Raw genomic sequence first — 18,372 nt, 5'->3', positions numbered from 1 at the left:
GTGAGAGCATTGAGACTCATCAAGGGGGTTACGAGGTTTGACTACATACGCAATGATGCAATTAGGCAAGAGTTGGAGGTAGAGAGCATCTTAGAGTTTGTAGAACGTGCACAACTAAGATGGTTTGGACATGTTGAACGCATGGATCAGGAGAAGACCCCGAAGAGATGGATTTATTGGACACCAACCGGCAAGCGACCCGTTGGACGACCCAGAAAAAGATGGATAACAAATATTGACGATGGGCTACGCCGACGGGGCACAACGCTTGAACGAGTACGTCAAAACTGGATCTTCGGGAAGTTGGCGGTCTCTCATATTGACAGGTGGCGACGTCTAACAGGAATCTGGTATGATCCGACATTAATATAATGTTTATTTTGTTTTTCTTAATTGATTATTTTGCAAATATGGAATATATATATATATATAAATATATATATATATATATATATATATATATATATATATATATATATATATATATATATATATATACTGTATATACACAAGTCCCTGGCTTGGCCAGCCCGGCTGCCCCGGGGGGCTTGGCCTGCGGCGCAGCTCGCTTCACTCGCGGGGGGCTACGCCCCATTTTCAACAAAAGCTATAGAATAAACAACTGTAAATTATTCACTTCTTTTATTTTCATCATTTCCGTCATTTTCGTTTTATAGAAGAATATTTTTATTTAGACACCCCCACGTGTTTTTAGTCTATATTTTGGTGGAGTCCCGTAGATCCACTGGAGTCCTCAAGATCCGCTCGAGTCCCAAAGATCCGCTCGAGCCCGCAAGATCCGCTCGAGTCCCAAAGATCCTCTCGAGTCCTCTAGATCCGCTCGAGTCCCAAAGATCCGCTCGAGTCTCTAGAACCGCTCGAGTCCCAAAGATCCGCTCGAGTCCTCTAGATCCACTTGAGTCCCAAAGAACCGCTCGAGTCCCGCGATCGCGTATATGCGATTTATACCCTTACAGGGATGGCCCGTGTCACGGGGTCCGTCATTGTAACCTTTTTGCCGGATCCCCGTTCAACTCGGTTAGGGACGTCGTGACATTGAAACATTTTGGAGAATTTTATTTTTTCGTCCCGCTCTCAGCCAATCAGTCGTCTCCGTTGCCGTGACGTCACCGCGCTCGGCCAATCAGTTGTCTCTGTTGCCGTGACGTCATCACTCTCTCAGCCAATCAGCGAGTTGAAACTCACCCAGGAATTTGCAAAGAATATTTTTAGGACAAAATGTCACCGTAATACCACCACACCCCGACGTCCACAGCGTTTTTTAGAAGAATATTTTTATTTAGACACATATACATATATATATATATATATATATATATATATATATATATATATATATATATATAATATATATATATATATATATATATATACATATGGAAAAGGTGGGTATATATGTGTGTGTGTGTGTGTGTGTGTGTGTGTGTGTGTGTGTGTGTGTGTGTGTGTGTGTGTGTGCGTGTGTGTTTGTGTGTGTGTGTGTGTGTATGTGTGTGTGTGTGTGTGTGTGTGTGTGTGTGTGTGTGTGTGTGTGTGTGTGTGTGTGTGTGTGTGTGTATTCACCTTGGTCTTTGGATCACGTGTTGGACTCGTGATCAACAACTATTTCCCTCCCGAAAGAGAGCTCAGAGCTCGTATGACCGATCTATGGGTAATGCTATGACCTTGCACACACACCCAACTCCCCGCCCACGAGAGTCGGAGTAACGACCCGAAGCGCAACGATACCGAAATAATTTCGACCCTGGGCAGGATTCGAACCAGGTGCTGACGCACCTCCGTGCTGACAATCCAGTACTCTATCAACCGCGCCGCGCGCGCGCGCGCGTGTGTGTGTGTGTGTTAACCTTGGCCTTTGGAGCACGCGTTGGACTCGTGATTGACAGCTATTTCCCTCCCGGAAGAGAGCTCAGACCTTGTATGACCGATTTATGGGTAATGCTATGACCTTACACACACACACACACACACACACACACTTCAACGAATGGACGGCTTAGAAGACGTTCTGAAGAAAAGTGAAGTCTGTGGATCCCAACGCAAAGAGAAGTGCCTAGTGTTTTTGCAGGGTGGGGGGGAAATTGCTCGTGGAGTAGTGGGAACGTAGGGAAAGAGGAAAAGGGGAGGGATTACTGAGGGAAATGGAAGGAAATGAGGAGGGAGTAGACTTGGCCCAGCCAGACAAGCGGAAGGTAAACAAAAGACTTAGCGAGAATCAAATGTCTAATAAAAATGTAAAGATTAGAAGTATAGAGAGGAGCAATACAGAAGAAAGTGACGAGAATATGTTCCAGGGATTTAAAGAGGGTGGGGGGGACACAAACCCCCCCCCCCGACTGATAAGACTAGAGGAGAGAGTTGATAAGGTGATCGAGGACTTGGAGCGTAAGTTAGGTAACGTAGACTCCATTTTCCAAAGAATTGAAAGGTTGGAACAACTAGAGAAGGCTAACAGAAACTTAACTGAAGAAATAGAGGACCTAAAAAGACAGTTAGGAAATGTAAAGGAGGAGAATGAGAAATTGAAGAAGAATAGTAATGAAAACAGTGAGAAAATAGCTACAGAAGCTAAAAATTGGAGAATAACTCAAGAAGGGAATAAGGTTTCATTCACTGACATAGTCAAACAGCAATTGAAAGAACATAATGAAGACTCAGTTATTAAAGTGATGAGACAGAAGGAGAATATAGTAAGAGAATTAGCTGACAAAAAGAAATGTATAATTATATTAGGAATGGAAGAGAAACATAACCCAGATAGAACCGCAAGAATCAAGGAGGAAAATGAAAGAGTAAGCAGTTTATTAAAATTAGTCCAGGAAGATGAACCAGAAATTATAAAGGAAATTGAGGAAAAATTCAGACTCGGAAAATATAGTACAGATAAGACCAGACCAATTAAGATTAAATTCAGGTCACAAACAACAGCAGAGAAAATTCTATCCAAGACAGGGAAACTAGCAACAAATGATCAATATAAAAAGGTATGGAATAAAAAGAGAAATGAATAAGGAGGAAAGAGAGGCAGAAAAGCAGAAAAGAATTGAAGCTAAGGCAAAAAACGAGGAAAGAACGGAGTCAGAGAAAGAGAGATTCTATTGGAGAGTAGTGAACATGAAAATAAAGCAGTTCGACATACTAAAGAAAAACATAAGGGAAACAGAGAATACAATGGAAGTGGCAGAAAACTAAGAGTGTCTTACACAAATATAGATGGATTGATAACAGGATTGAATGAACTGAATGATTATTTGAAAGAAAAAGAACCGGACATAATGGGAATTGTAGAAACAAAATTAAAAGGCCCACTACCACCCAACAGTGTAGGACATGATGCATACAATTATTGGATTAGAAACAGAGAGAAAAAACAAGGGGGTGGAGTTATGTTCCTGACTAAGAAGGATATAAACGTGAAAGGTGTCATATATGGAAAGAATACAGTAGAGATGATTATGATAGAAGTGGAAGACCGAGATAAGAAGAGCAGAAAATTTGTGATCAATTATGTGCCTCCGAAAACAGCCTCATGGGAGGAGAGTGAACATAAAAGTATGTTAGAGGACACAAAGATAGCATTAACTAAAATAATGGAAGACGGAGGAAGAATAGTTATGATGGGCGACTTTAATTGCAAAGAAATCTGCTGGGAAGAAATGACAGTAAAGAGTGGTGATGACTCATGGGGAAATGCTCTACTTGAGATGATTACTGACCATTCAATGACACAATGGATACAAGAGAACACTAGGTATAGAAATGAAGAAGAACCATCGAGGCTAGACTTAATAATTACATCTGAACCTAGAATAGTGGACAAGATTGAATATAAAACACCAATAGGTAAAAGTGACCACATATTGATTGAACTGGAACTTAATGAAGAAAAATATATGAAAAGAAATGAACAATATAGAAAAGGAAGAATGATGTATGAAAAAACAAACTTTGATAAAATAAGAGAATTCTTCCAACAAGAAAACTGGGAAGAAATATACAAAGAAGAAACAACAGTGGAAGAGAAATGGAATATTTTGACAAAAATTTACAAAAAAGGAGTGGAAAAGTATGTCCCAAGACAAAAACAAGAAAAAGAATATGTAAAATGCTGGTACAACAAAAGTTGTAGGGAGTTAAAGGACAAAAGAGACAAAGCCTGGAACAGATGGAAAAAAGACAGAAGACCTGAAAAATGGAAAATATATACTGGTTATAGAAATGAATATGTACAAAAGTGCAGAGAGGAAAAAAGAAAATATGAAAAAGATGTTATAGAAAAGTGTAAAGATCAACCAAAACTATTCTACAGATTTGTAAACAATAAACTGAAAAACAAACAAGACTTAGAGAAATTAAGACAAGGAGGAGTTGAATACACTGAGGAAATGGAAATGGCAGAAATTATGAACAAACATTTTAAATCAGTGTTTACAAGGGAAAATATACAACCTGAAGAGATTGAGTGGAAGGAAAAAGTCCCCCCTATGGAAGAAATAGAAGTAACAAAGAATGAAATATTGACACACTTGGGTAATTTTGATGTCAGAAAATCGCATGGGCCAGATGAAATAGCAAACTGGATTCTGAAAGAATGCAGGAATGAACTGGCAGACAAAATACATAGCATAATAAGCAGTTCCTTAAAAGAAGGAAAAGTTCCAGAAGATTGGAAAAAAGCAAATATAGTACCTATATATAAAGGAGGAAATAAAGAAGAACCTACCAACTATAGACCAGTCTCTCTAACAAGTACAATAGCAAAAATATGTGAAAGAATTATCAAAAGTAGATGGGTAAAATACTTGGAAAAAAAACAACGTACTAAATCCAAGGCAATTTGGATTCAGACAAGGACGATCATGCGTCACCAATTTAATATGTTTCTATTCAAGGCTAATAGATATAATACAAGAAAGAGATGGATGGGCTGATTGTGCATTTCTAGACCTAAAAAAAGCTTTTGACAAAGTACCACATAAGAAGTTGCTTAAGAAATTAGAATATGAAGGAGGAATACAAGGTAAATTGCTAAATTGGATGGAAGACTTTTTGCAAGAAAGAAAAATGAGAGTAGTGATAAGAGATCAGCACTCAAAATGGAATGAAGTAATAAGCGGTGTCCCGCAGGGAACAGTTCTGGCCCCAATAATGTTTGCTATATATATTAATGATATGGATGAAGGAATTGAAAGCTATATGAGCTTCTTTGCAGATGATGCAAAATTACTGAAAAGAGTGAAAACTGAAGAAGATTGTGAATCACTACAGAGAGATCTAAATAAAGTACAAGAATGGAGTAGGAAGTGGGAGATGGAGTTCAATACAAAAAAGTGTAGTATAATGGAATTTGGAAAAAGCAAAAACAGAATAACAGGATCATATAATTTGGGAGAAGAAGGAATAAAAAAAAGTAGAAAATGAGAAGGACCTGGGAGTCATTGTTATGAATAATATGTCACCTGAGAAACATATAAATAAGATTTTTGGAGAAACTTATAATTTAATAAGAACAATCAAAGTGGCATTTACATACCTGGATGAAGAAATGGTGAGGAAAATCCTAATCACCCTGATAAGACCAAGATTGGAATATGCAGCAACGATATGGTCACCAAGTACAAAAAAATGTATAAAAAAACTTGAAAGAATACAAAGAGCAATTACAAAACTGGCACCAACACTCTCAAAACTATCATATGAAGAGAGACTACAAAAACTTAAACTACAGACACTAGAGCAAAGAAGAGAGAGAGGAGATTTGATAGCTATTTACAGAATCATGAAAGGCATAGAAATTACTGATAGAGAAAATCTGATAAAATGGGATGACAGAAATACAAGAGGACACGGAAAGAAAATAAAAAAAGACAGCTATAGAAGAGATTTTAAAAAGAACAGCTTTCCTCACAGAGCAATAGACAGTTGGAACAAGTTAGATGAGAAAGTGGTGTGTGCAAAAACAATACATGAATTTAAAAATAGTTTAGATAAAATGAGATATGAAGACGGGACCCCACGAGCATAGCTCCCCTTCCCGTAAAATACAACTAGGTAAATACAACTAGGTAAATACACAACTCCCCGCCCAAGCGCAGCGATACTGAAATTACTTCAGCCCTGGGCAGTATTCGAATCCGAACCGCCATAGTGACAGTCAAGGACTCTACCAACCGCGCCACCGAGTCGTGTGTGTGTGTATGTGTGTGTGTATTCACCTAGTTGTATTTTACGGGACGAGAGCTATGCTCATAGTGACCCGTTTTCGTATCTCTCCACATCCAGTTTATTCTTAAAATCGTGTACCGTATAGATTTGGCACTCACTGTTTCTCTGTTTAGTTTGTTCCAGACATCAATCACTCTGTGTGGGAAGCTATTTTTTTTTTTTTTTTTTTAGGTCTCTATTGTAACTGTCCTTCTTTAGTTTTTTTTTCGTGTTCTCTTGTTTCTCTTCTGTCCCACTTTAATAAGTCGTCTCTATCGAGAACTTCCACCCCTTTCATAATTCTGTAAATGGTCAATAAATCACCTCTTTCTCTTCTCTGTTCCAGTGTTGACAAAGGTAATTTCTCCAATCTTTGTTCGTATGTCAGATTTGACAGTGTAGGTGCCATTTTTGTCGCTGCTCTTTGGATTCTTTCTAATTTTCTTATGTTTTTCTTTGTGCTAGGTGTCCACAGTGTTTAAGCATATTCTAGTTTAGGTCTTATCAGTGTAACAACTATTTTTCTAACCATCTCCTCATCTATGTAGTCGAAGGCCACTTTCATTCATCTTAAAAAGTTAAAAGTCTCTCCAAATAATCTATTGACATGTTTATCAGGTTCAAGTCACTTGAGATGATTACTCCCAGGTCCCTTTCTGAATTGACATTTTTGACTTCTTTGTTTCCAATTCTATATTGACCCGATACTCTATTTTTGCTTTTCCAAATTCCATTATGCATTTCTTAATGTTGAAGTTCATCTCACATCTCTGACTCCATTCCCATATTTTTTCTAGGTCTTCTTATAGCGATCTGCAATCTTCTTCTGTTCCTACTCTCTTGAGTAATTTGGCATCGTCAGCAAAGAAGTTAAATTTACTCCCTCATCCATATCATTTATACATATGGCAAACATAAATGGAGCCAATACAGAGCCTTGCGGGACGCCACTTTTCACATCTTCCCAGTTCGAATTTTTGTCTCTAAGTACCACTCTCTTTTTTCTCCCAATTAAGAAACCCTTTATCCATTCCAGCAGCTTACCTTGTATGCCTCCTATTATTACAAATTTTCTTATTATTTTTTATGTGATACTTTGTTGAATGCCTTCTGCAAATCCAAGAAGACGCAATCTGCCCAGCCATCTCTTTCTTGTATTATCTCAATTAATCTTGAGTAAAAGCAAATTAGGATTGTAGTACACGATCTTCCACTTCTAAAGCCAAATTGTTTAGGTTTTGCTATTTTATTTCTTCCAAGTGTTTGGTCAATCTATTTCTGATGACTTTTTTGCATAGTTTTGTTATTGTGCTTGTAAGGGATATCGGTCTGAAATTTCTAGGATCTTCCCTATTTCCTACTTCATATATTGGTACTATTTTTGCATCTTTCCAATCTTGCTGTACCTTTCCTTCTTTGAGTGAGAGGTCAATTACCTTGTGTATTTTATCTGTCAGTTCGTCTATACACCCTTTCAGTATCCAATTTGCAATTCCATCTGGTTCATGCGATTTCCTGACATCTAGGTTTTTTATTTGGTCTCTTATTTCTTTTTGTGTTATCTTTATTTCTTTAATTTTGGGTGCTCTTTTTTGTTGTCCATCTTCCCAAATTTGTGAGCTCTCAATTGTAAAAACAGACCTGAAATATTTGATCATAACTTCTGCCATTTCTGTGTCATCTATATCTCCTTCACGCAATTTCACTATTTCATGTTTATCCTTTAGTTTTCAATTCATATATCTGTAAAAGAGTTTAGGTTGATCCTTACATTCGTCTATAATATCTTTTTCATAATTCATTTTTTTCTTTCCTGCGTATATTCACATATTCGTTCCTAAGTTTTATATATGTTTGCCATTTGGATGTTTTTTTTTTCCAGGCTTTCTCTCCCGTCTCTGGCCTCACTACACCTTTTGTTATACCAACCCTTTATACAAATCTCTTTTTGTTTCTTTTTTGGTACATATTTGCCAATTCCTTCCTTGTACTTTTTTTTTAATATGCTCCATTTGTCTTCCATCTTTGTTTCCTCTTTAGAGAATCTATCCCAGTTTGTGTTTTGGAAATTTTTTCTTAGTTTTACAAAATCCGTTTTGCTGTACATTAATCTTTCTTTTCTATGTTTATCATTTCTACCTACATTATTCTGTTTTTTTAATTCAAACTCTATTAGTATATGATCACTCTTTCCAATTGGTGTTTTATGCTCCATTTTGTTCACAATATCTGGTTCAGAAGTTGATATTTAGTCTAGTTTCGACGGTTCCTCATTGTTTCTATATCTAGTATTTTCCTTAACTTATTGTGTTAGGGTGTATTCGATGATCATATCCAATAGAATGTTGCTCCAAAGTTCTTCTCCCCCTTTTACTATCATTTCTTCCCAGATCATATCTTTTGCATTAAAATCGCCCATGATTACTATGTTTCCACCCTCTTTCAGTAACTCGTTTAGCACATTCATTGTGTCTTACAGTAGTTTAGAATGTTCGCTATCCGATCAAGCCTGTGCTTTTGTGGTACATACACTACTACAAAATTTCTGCTTTTCATCTTTTTTTTTTTACAATTTTGATCATAATTAATTCTACATTGCCTTGGCCTTCAGTAATCTTTGTCACATTCAGACCCTTTTTGTCAATATCATGACACCTCCTCCCTGCTTGTCTGCTCTATTTTTCACCCAGTGGTTGTATAGACCTTGTCACACTATGCTTGTTGATAGAGGTCCTTTCAATTTTGTCTCTATAATTCCCATGATGTCAGGTTTTTTCTATTACTAGATAGTCATTTAGTTCATTGATTCCAGAGATAATGCCATCGATATTTGTGTATGCCACTTCAATTTCACATTTTCTTTTCTTTTTAGTCTCCATTTTTTGATGTACCATTTTTTCAGTCTCAAGTCCAGCACTCTTCAAAAAACTTGTTTTTTCAGTCTCTGTTCTTTTCTCATCTCTGTCATTGGCTTCATTTCTGAGAGTTTTGTCTTAAGCTTTTTCCTCATCACTTATTTACTTTTGTATCCATACATGTTTGAATTTCTCGCTGTTTGCCAATTTAACCGCTTTCGATAATACCTCCTCGGCTATCATTTGAGTTCTTAATTTTATTTTCAGAGGCCTATGTTGTTTTTCTTTTGAATATTTGCCTATCCTGTGGATTTCGTCGATTTCTTTATCAAGAATTTGCCCTTCATCCTGTATTTCTTTCAAAGTTTCCTTAGCTATTTCCTTTTCCTCCTTTTCTCTCTGGTATCTATACATATCATGTTTTTCCTGGATACCATGGACCACAATGCACTTACCTTTGTCAACTGTATCTCTCACCCAATTTTCCTTTTCTTTAATTACTTTCATAACTGTTTCTTTTGTATTTTCCTCCATCTGCTTTTGTAATATTTCTCTAAAAGATATTTTTTATTTTCCTGTTCTTGTTTCCATTGATTTTTTATTTCAATGAGGTCTGTTTCTTTGACTGACTCTTCCACCTTTCCGGTCACTACTTGTAATTGCTCTTTGACCTCCTTTTTCAGTTCTTCATTTCTATTTTTGTCCTCATTTTTCATTCTTTCGTTTTCTCTTTTAAGGATTTCAATTTCGCTCTTTAGGTCACTTAATTCTTTAATCGTTTGCTCATTACTCTTACGCAAAGTAATCAATTCCCTAAGTACAGCTCGGTAATCCAATTTTAAATCTATGATTTCTTCCATTAAGTCATTTACTTCGCTATTTCTTAATGCATTAATATATCTAATTTCTCTATATCTAAGGTTTTCCCTATTTCACCTGGGTTTCTTTGAAACCCTGAATAACTGTTATTTTCCCACCTTTGGTTTTTCCTTGGAGTATACACCAAACAAAGTCTTTTGGGGATGACACCTCTTGGACTTTCCACTATGCTTATACCCATTCCTCTCCTCGTTGGTTCATTTATTATTCTTTCTTCTATTTCTTTCTCCATTTTGCCAAAACTATATTTTTTGTCAAGAACTGGATTGCTTTTACCGGTCACTCGAGTGCCACAGCCTTCCCATCCCGTATAATGTGTGTGTGTGTGTATTTACCTAGTTGTATTTACCTAGTTGTATATTATGGGAAGGGGAGCTATGCTCGTGGGGTCCCGTCTTCATTTCTCATTTTATCTAAACTATTTTTAAATTCATGTATTGTTTTTGCACACACCACTTTCTCATCTAACTTGTTCCAACTGTCTATTACTCTGTGAGGAAAGCTGTTCTTTTTCAAATCTCTTCTATAGTTGTCTTTTTTTATTTTCTTTCCGTGTCCTCTTGTATTTCTGCCATCCCATTTTATCAGATTCTCTCTATCAGTAATTTCTATGCCTTTCATGATTCTGTAAATAGCTATCAAATCTCCTCTCTCTCTTCTTTGCTCTAGTGTCTGTAGTTTAAGTTTTTGTAGTCTCTCTTCATATGATAGTTTTGAGAGTGTTGGTGCCAATTTTGTAATTGCTCTTTGTATTCTTTCAAGTTTTTTTTATAAAAATTTTTGTACTTGGTGACCATATCGTTGCTGCATATTCCAATCTTGGTCTTATCAGGGTGATTAGGATTTTCCTCACCATTTCTTCATCCAGGTATGTAAATGCCACTTTGATTGTTCTTATTAAATTATAAGTTTCTCCAAAAATCTTATTTATATGTTTCTCAGGTGACATATTATTCATAACAATGACTCCCAGGTCCTTCTCATTTTCTACTTTTTTTATTCCTTCTTCTCCCAAATTATATGATCCTGTTATTCTGTTTTTGCTTTTTCCAAATTCCATTATACTACACTTTTTTGTATTGAACTCCATCTCCCACTTCCTACTCCATTCTTGTACTTTATTTAGATCTCTCTGTAGTGATTCACAATCTTCTTCCGTGTTCACTCTTTTCAGTAGTTTTGCATCATCTGCAAAGAAGCTCATATAGCTTTCAATTCCTTCATCCATATCATTAATATATATAGCAAACATTATTGGGGCCAGAACTGTTCCCTGCGGGACACCGCTTATTACTTCATTCCATTTTGAGTGCTGGTCTCTTATCACTACTCTCATTTTTCTTTCTTGCAAAAAGTCTTCCATCCAATTTAGCAATTTACCTTGTATTCCTCCTTCAGTTTCTAATTTCTTAAGCAACTTCTTATGTGGTACTTTGTCAAAAGCTTTTTTTTAGGTCTAGAAATGCACAATCAGCCCATCCATCTCTTTCTTGTATTATATCTATTAGCCTTGAATAGAAACATATTAAATTGGTGACGCATGATCGTCCTTGTCTGAATCCAAATTGCCTTGGATTTAGTACGTTGTTTTTTTCCAAGTATTTTACCCATCTACTTTTGATAATTCTTTCACAAATTTTTGCTATTGTACTTGTTAGAGAGACTGGTCTATAGTTGGTAGGTTCTTCTTTATTTCCTCCTTTATATATAGGTACTATATTTGCTTTTTTCCAATCTTCTGGAACTTTTCCTTCTTTTAACCCATTCAACTCCGATGACAAGATGTCTTGTCATTTGGTCAAATAAAACAAAAAATCATAAAACACCAAAATGTTTGATCAAACACCAGAAAAATATGACGTCAGTCCTCGCTTCGCTCGCAGCGAAGCGAGGACTGATGTCATATTTTTCTGGTGTTTGATCAAACATTTTGGTGTTTTATGATTTTTTGTTTTATTTGACCAAATGACAAGACATCTTGTCATCGGAGTTGAATGGGTTAAGGAACTGCTTATTATGCTATGTATTTTGTCTGCCAGTTCATTCCTGCATTCTTTCAGAATCCAGTTTGCTATTTCATCTGGCCCATGCGATTTTCTGACATCAAAATTACCCAAATGTGTCAATATTTCATTCTTTGTTACTTCTATTTCTTCCATAGGGGGGACTTTTTCTTTCCACTCAATCTCTTCAGGTTGTATATTTTCCCTTGTAAACACTGATTTAAAATGTTTGTTCATAATTTCTGCCATTTCCATTTCCTCAGTGTATTCAACTCCTCCTTGTCTTAATTTCTCCAAGTCTTGTTTGTTTTTCAGTTTATTGTTTACAAATCTGTAGAATAGTTTTGGTTGATCTTTACACTTTTCTATAACATCTTTTTCATATTTTCTTTTTTCCTCTCTGCACTTTTGTACATATTCATTTCTATAACCAGTATATATTTTCCATTTTTCAGGTCTTCTGTCTTTTTTCCATCTGGTCCAGGCTTTGTCTCTTTTGTCTTTTAACTCCCTACAACTTTTGTTGTACCAGCATTTTACATATTCTTTTTCTTGTTTTTGTCTTGGGACATACTTTTCCACTCCTTTTTTGTAAATTTTTGTCAAAATATTCCATTTCTCTTCCACTGATGTTTCTTCTTTGTATATTTCTTCCCAGTTTTCTTGTTGGAAGAATTCTCTTATTTTATCAAAGTTTGTTTTTTCATACATCATTCTTCCTTTTCTATATTGTTCATTTCTTTTCATATATTTTTCTTCATTAAGTTCCAGTTCAATCAATATGTGGTCACTTTTACCTATTGGTGTTTTATATTCAATCTTGTCCACTATTCTAGGTTCAGATGTAATTATTAAGTCTAGCCTCGATGGTTCTTCTTCATTTCTATACCTAGTGTTCTCTTGTATCCATTGTGTCATTGAATGGTCAGTAATCATCTCAAGTAGAGCATTTCCCCATGAGTCATCACCACTCTTTACTGTCATTTCTTCCCAGCAGATTTCTTTGCAATTAAAGTCGCCCATCATAACTATTCTTCCTCCGTCTTCCATTATTTTAGTTAATGCTATCTTTGTGTCCTCTAACATACTTTTATGTTCACTCTCCTCCCATGAGGCTGTTTTCGGAGGCATATAATTGATCACAAATTTTCTGCTCTTCTTATCTCGGTCTTCCACTTCTATCATAATCATCTCTACTGTATTCTTTCCATATATGACACCTTTCACGTTTATATCCTTCTTAGTCAGGAACATAACTCCACCCCCTTGTTTTTTCTCTCTGTTTCTAATCCAATAATTGTATGCATCATGTCCTACACTGTTGGGTGGTAGTGGGCCTTTTAATTTTGTTTCTACAATTCCCATTATGTCCGGTTCATTTTCTTTCAAATAATCATTCAGTTCATTCAATCCTGTTATCAATCCATCTATATTTGTGTAAGACGCTCTTAGTTTTCTGCCACTTCCATTGTGTTCTCTGTTTCCCTTATGTTTTTCTTTAGTATGTCGAACTGCTTTATTTTCATGTTCACTACTCTCCAATAGAATCTCTCTTTCTCTGACTCCGTTCTTTCCTCGTTTTTTGCCTTAGCTTCAAGTCTTTTCTGCTTTTCTGCCTCTCTTTCCTCCTTATTCATTTCTCTTTTTATCCATACCTTTTTATATTGGTCATTTGTTGCTAGTTTCCCTGTTTTGGATAGAATTTTCTCTGCCGTTGTTTGTGACCTGAATTTAATCTTAATTGGTCTGGTCTTATCTGTACTATATTTTCCGAGTCTGAATTTTTCCTCAATTTCCTTTATAATTTCTGGTTCATCTTCCTGGACTAGTTTTAATAAACTGCTTACTCTTTCATTTTCCTCCTTGATTCTTGCGGTTCTATCTGGGTTATGTTTCTCTTCCATTCCTAATATAATTATACATTTCTTTTTGTCAGCTAATTCTCTTACTATATTCTCCTTCTGTCTCATCACTTTAATAACTGAGTCTTCATTATGTTCTTTCAATTGCTGTTTGACTATGTCAGTGAATGAAACCTTATTCCCTTCTTGGGTTGTTCTCCAATTTTTAGCTTCTTTAGCTATTTTCTCTCTGTTTTCATTACTATTCTTCTTCAATTTCTCATTCTCCTCCTTTACATTTCCTAACTGTCTTTTTAGGTCCTCTATTTCTTCAGTTAAGTTTCTGTTTGCCTTCTCTAGTTGTTCCAACCTTTCAATTCTCTGGAAAATGGAGTCAACATTACCTAACTTACGTTCCAAGTCCTCGATCACCTTATCAACTCTCTCCTCTAGTCTTATCAGTCGGGGGGGGGGGTTGTGTCCCCCCCAACCCTCTTTAAATCCCTGGAACATATTCTCGTCACTTTCTACTGTATTGCTCCTCTCTATACTTCTAATCTTTACATTTTTATTAGACATTTCATCATCACTCAGTCTTTTGTTTACCTTTCGCTTGTCTGGCTGGGCCAAGTCTACTCCCTCCTCATTTCCTTCCATTTCCCTCAGTAATCCCTCCCCTTTTCCTCTTTCCCTACTTTCCCACTACTCCACGAGCAATTTCCCTCCCACCCTGTAAAAACACTAGGCACTTCTCTTTGCGTTGGGATCCACAGACTTCAGTTTTCTTCAGAACGTCATCCAAGCCGTCCATTCGCTGAAGTGTGTGTGTGTGTGTGTGTGTGTGTGTGTGTGTGTGTGTGTGTGTGTGTGTGTGTGTGTGTGTGTGTGTGTGTCTGTCTGTTTTGCGCGCGCGCGCGTGTGTGTGTGCCTGTGTATGTATTTGCCTAGTAGTATTTACCTAGTTGTATTTTACGGGAAGGGGAGCTATGCTTGTGGTACCCCGTCTTCATATCTCGTTTTATCTAGACTGTTTTTAAATTCGTGTACCGTTATTGCACACACCACATTTTCATCTAACTTGTCCCAAACGACTATTACCCTTTGGGGAAAGCTGTTCTTTTTCAGGTCTCTTCTATAACTGTCTTTCTTGGTTTTCTTTCCGTGTCCTCTTGTATCTCTACTATCCCATTTTATTAGATCATCTATATCAGTAGTTTCTATGCCTTTCATGATTCTATAAATAGTTATCAAGTCTTCTCTCTCTCTTCTTTGCTCTAATGTCTGTAGCTCAAGTTTTGCTAGTCTCTCTTCATATGATAGTTCTGAGAGTGTTGGTGCCAATTTCGTAATTGCTCTTTGTATTCTTTCAAGTTTTGTTATACAGTTTTTGTATTTGGTGACCACGTCGTCGCTGCATACTCAAATCTTGGTCTTATCAAAGTGACTAGTATTTTCTTCACCATTTCTTCGTCCAGGTATGTAAATGCCACTTTAATTGTTCTTATCAAATTATAAGTTTCTCCAAAATTTTTATTTATATGTTTCTTAGGGGACATATCATTCATAATAATGACTCCCAGGTCCTTCTCATTTTCTACTTTTTTAATTTCTTCCTCTCCCAATTTATATGATCCCACTATTCTTTTTTTACTTCTTCCAAATTCCATTATACTACACTTCTTAATATTGAATTCTATCTCCCACTTCCTACTCCACTCCCATACTTTATTGGGATCACTCTGTGGCGACTCACAATCTTCTTCAGTGTTCACTCTTTTTTTTTTTTCTTTTCTTTTTTTGCATCGTCCGCAAAGAAGCACATATAACTTTCAATTCCTTTATCCATATCATTAATATATATAGCAAACATTATTGGGGCCAGAACTGTTCCTTGTGGAACTCCACTAATCACTTCATCCCAATTAGAATGTTTGTCTCTTATCACCACTCTCATTTTTCTTTCATGCAAGAAGTCTTCCACCCACTTCAGCAGTTTGCCCTGTATTCCTCCTGCAGTTTCTAATTTCTTTAGCAGTTTCTTATGTGGTACCTTATCGAAAGCTTTTTTCAGGTCTACAAATTCACAATCACCCCATCCATCTTTTTCTTGTATTACTTCTATTATCCTTGAATAGAAACACATTAAGTTTGTGATGCATGATCGTCCTTGTCTAAATCCAAATTGCCTTGGATTTATTACGTTGTTTTTTTTTCCAAATACCTTACCCATATAATTTTGATAATTCTTTCATAAACTTTAGCTATCGTACTTGTAAGAGAGACCGGTCTATAGTTAGTAGGGTCTTCCTTGTTCCCCCTTTATATATTGGTACTATATTTGATATTTTCTAATCTTCTGGAACTTTTCCTTCTTCCAATGGACTGCTTATTAGACTATATATTTTGTCTGTTAGTTCGTTCCTGCATTCTCTCAAAATTCAGTTTGCCATTTCATCTGGTCCATGCGATTTTCTGACATCGAGATTACTCAAGTGATTCATTATTTCATTCCTTGTTACTTCTATTTCTTTCATAGGGGGGGGACTTCCTTCTCCCACTCGACGTCTCTAAGTTGTATACTCTCCCTCGTAAACACTGATTGAAAATGCTTGTTCATAATTTCTGTCATTTCTATTTCCTCTGTGTATTCAACTCCTCCTTTTCGTAGTTTCTCTAATTCTTGTTTGTTTTCAGTTTGTTGTTTACAAATCTATAAAATAGTTTTGGTTGATCTCTACATTTTTCTATGACATATTTTTCGTATTTTCTCTTTTCTTCCCTGCACACTTGTACATAGTCATTCCTATAACTAGTATATGTTTCCATTTTTCAGGTCTTTTGTATTTCTTCAATTTTATCCAAGTTTTATCCCTTTTGTCTTTTAACTCCCTACATCTTTTGTTGTACCAGCACTTTACATATCCTTTTTCTTGTTTTTGTCTTGGAACATACTTTTTCCACTCCTTTATAAATTTTTGTCAAAATAGTCCATTTCTCTTCCACTGTCGTTTCCTCCTTGTGTATCCTTTCCCAGTCTGCTTTTTGAAAGAATTCTCTCGTTTCATCAAAATTTGTTTTTCCATACATCAATCTTCCCTTTCTGTATTGTTCGTTTTTTTCCATGTATTTTTCCTCGTTTAGTTCCAGTTCAACCAATATGTGATCACTTTTACTTAGTGGTGTCTTATATTCAATCTTGTCCACTATTTTAGGTTCTGATGTGATTATTAGGTCCAGTCTCGATGGTTTTTCCTCATGTCTATACCTAGTATTCTCTTGTGTCCATTGCGTCATTGTATGTCCTATAATCATATCAAGTAGTACATTTCCTCATAGGTCGTCTCTACGCTTCACTGTCATCTCTTCCCAGTAGATTTCTTTACAATTAAAGTCACCCATTATAACTATTCTTCCTCCATCTTCCATTATCTTATTTAGTGTTTTCCTTGTGTCTTGTAACATATTTTTGTGTTCTCTTTCTTCCCATGGAGCCGTTTTAGGAGGCACATAATTTACTACAAACTTCCTGCTCTTCCCATCCCTGTCCTCAACTTCCATCATAATCATCTCTACTCTATTCTTTCCATATGTGACATTCCTCACATTTATATCCTTCTTAGTCAGGAACATAACTCCACCCCCTTGTTTTACCTCTCTGTTTCTAATCCAATAATTATATGCACCATGTCCTACACTGTTGGGTGGTAGTGGGCCTTTCAACTTTGTCTCTACAATTCCCATTATGTCCGGTTCTTTTTCCTTCAGGTAATCATTCAGTTCATTCAAGCCTGTTATTAGACCATCTATATCCGTGTAAGACACTTGATTTTCTGCTACTTCCATCGTGTTTTCTGTTTCCCTTCCGTTTTTCTCTGCTATGAATCATTTCCTCACTTTCATATTCACTACTCTCCAATAGAATTTCTCTTTGTCTGACTCTGTTGTGTCCTCATTTTTTTATTATTATTTTTTTAGCTTCTAGTCTTTTTGCTTTCTCATCCTCTCTTTCCCCTTTATTCATCTCTCTTTTTTATCCATACCTGTTTATATTGATCACCTTTTGCTAGTTTACCTGTTTCTGCTAAGATATTCTCTGCTGTCGTTTGTGACCTGAATATAAACTTAATTGGTCTGGTCTTATCTGTGTTGTATTTCCCTATTCTATGTTTCTTCAATTTCTTTCCCTGTTTCTGGTTCATCTTATTGAACTGCTTCTAATATCTTATTTACTTTTTTCTTCTCCTCTTTTACTTTTGTGGTCCTATTTGGATTATGCTTCTCTTCCATCCCTGATATAATTATACATTTCTTTTTATCCGCTAAGTCTCTTACTATATTCTCCTTCTCCCTCATCACTTTAATAACTGTGTCCTTAGTTTGTTCTTTCATCTGTTGTTTCACTATATCTTTAAATTCAATTTTATTGTTCTCTTGTACTTTTTTCCAACCACTTACCTCTTTTGCTATGGTCTCTTTATTCTCTTCATTATTCCTCTTTAATTCCTTATTCTCTTCCTTTACTTCTCTTAACTGTCTTTTTAATTCTTTTGTTTCTTTAGATAGATTTTT

This window comes from Oratosquilla oratoria, chromosome 24 (assembly GCF_046742065.1).
Source record: "Oratosquilla oratoria isolate Oo_2021 chromosome 24, ASM4674206v1, whole genome shotgun sequence".
Lineage (NCBI taxonomy): Eukaryota > Metazoa > Arthropoda > Malacostraca > Stomatopoda > Squillidae > Oratosquilla > Oratosquilla oratoria.
The sequence above is the reverse complement of the archived record's forward strand: the minus strand, read 5'-3'. Positions refer to the sequence as shown.